The sequence below is a fragment of the Pinus tabuliformis genome, chromosome 1_1 (assembly GCF_031772625.1).
Source record: "Pinus tabuliformis cultivar Carrire ecotype Pingquan chromosome 1_1, CPIR1, whole genome shotgun sequence".
In the NCBI taxonomy this organism is placed as follows: domain Eukaryota; kingdom Viridiplantae; phylum Streptophyta; class Pinopsida; order Pinales; family Pinaceae; genus Pinus; species Pinus tabuliformis.
The window spans coordinates 891,079,922-891,082,213 of record NC_142297.1 but is presented as its reverse complement, the minus strand read 5'-3'; positions in this window follow the sequence as shown (position 1 = coordinate 891,082,213).

Genomic DNA, 2,292 nt, shown 5'->3' with positions numbered 1-2,292 from the left:
GGCATGATCAACGGTTCTCCTCTGTCCTGCCATGTGCGGTGGCGTGATTTTGAGCTGCATGAGTTACGAGGCTGGCTCCTCGGTCTTGACACTTCGCGCTAAAAATCTTTCCGGATCCTTCTCTCTGATCGAACGGTGGATGCAACTCTGTTCAGATCAAGGGCGTAGCTTATGCCACGAAGCAGGGTTATGGATTGAATATTTAAGGTTTGTTTTATGTCGACTTGGTTATTGTTTTCACTTTGTATCGAGAGCCTGGCTGTCGAAGTTCTCGGCTCTGCTGTATTCGGCCGACGACTGTATAGTTCTTCACCGCACCAGGGTTCCAGGTTCATCCATGACACGAGGAATCCATTACAGCTCGGTCACTGTACAGGTTAAACTAAACTCTTAAAGGCATTCTTATTGTGTTTTCGTTTTATTTCTCTTGCTCTCAGTTGCTCGGCAAGGTTCTCAGTTTTATTTGTCATCATGATTTTCAGGGCAGGCTTACAGCATTCAAACGGCGTTGGGAAGGAAGTCCGACCCTCTAACCCTCGGCCCTTTCTATCACAGGTATGAGAGTTTCATTTCCCATAGAGTCCGTTTGACTTCCCTCACGGAGCAATGGCTAAACCTCTGTTCCATTGAACAGGGAATGCCGTGGTTCCTTGCTTCCATGAACATCCTGCCGCCATACAACCAGGGTTTCCATACTGCGAAACTATATGGTTTAAGCCTTAGTTTATTTGAGAATGTATTTGATCGGTTGATAAGTATCAGGTTCCGGCAGCCTCTGTTTAAGCCCGGATCCTTGTTTAAATGTAACTATGTACAGTTGAATTCTACTGTTTGTCCGGCTTACGGCAAATCTGTTAGCAAGATACAGTTCTGACTTTGTATGATTAACTGCTGGCTTATTTTAGTCTCAAGCTCGTCTATGTATTACAAGCTGTTGTTTTTAATTTAGATTAAGCGTTATACTGTTCTCGGCATGTATTACATTGTTCTTTTTCCAGCCTTAAGCATGTTTATGCGTTGCAAGCATTTGGGGTATAGATTTAAGCTCTGTATCTTGTTTCTTGGTATATGATGCGATGTCCGATTGTGTTTATTAAGTTTCAACTATGGCGCTTCCGCCGTTTAGAACGAACCCTAACCCAACTAGGGTAACTGTTCTGAGCGAGGGTTTATGAAATAGCTAGCCGAGAATGCTTGTAACCAGAGTTACCGCGCATTCCTTGGCATACATACTCATATGATTTAATTAATAATCTTATATGCATATGACTGTGGATTAAATATACGCATGTGAATTTCACAGAGGTCTGATTCCAAGTCTCTGTAGATCTTGCGGCCCTCCTGGCCGAGGTTTTTATATATGTATATTCTTTTACTTGTTTTGATTAATGAATCAGTTTCGATAATATACATTTGTTTCCTGAGACATGCCAGCCTCATCTTATAACTAAATGTCTTGTCTTTATGTGCATACTACATTCTTTGCAAAGAGTGTCCATATATTTCTTTCGAATCTTTCTGTTCATAAAGAACTCCGATTCTTTTCTTTGGCATACATGGGTATCTAAAGGTCTGTACAGTTCTATCGTTGTTTGTATTTTTGCTATCTCTGCAGTAGCAGTAACCTGTTTACTCCGTTTTCTACTGTTATTTCAGAATACAATATGCAAGGATTTAACTTTCGTTTTTCTTCAGAATGCAAATGTATTCCAGTCTCTGTCTATATTACAGTAGCTATTATTCTTTGCTTATTTTCTGTTTAAGAATAATAGTCAGATATTTCCACCGTATCTAACTTCTTAGCACACAGTAATACAAGAGACATCTCAGTAAATGATATAATCATAGTAGGCCATACCTGTTTTTATGCAACCTACTTGTAATGCTTGTCAATCCACCCGTCCGTAGGAAGGCTCTTCACTCTCTTCCACCTCCAAGCACTTGCAGGTCCTACTCGACCGCAATTACACTGGTCTCGCCAGTAAACGCTATCTGATCCTAACCAGACATAGTGTACACAGGAAAATTCTTTCCTCTTATGCCATCTGATCCTAACCAGACATAGCATGAATATTTTCTTTCTTCTCTGCCATCTGATCCTAACCAGACTTGGCAATTCCCCCTTTTTCCTCTAGGGTCTCAACTACCTCAAGGTAGTTAGGGTTCCATTGTAAGTGATTCCTCAGTTACTAACCATGATTAATCATAAACTCAGTTCAAATAGTACCAACACAATTGTTTTTCCATTAACATAAAATCAATAACAGGATTATATATATTTTCAAATAAAGT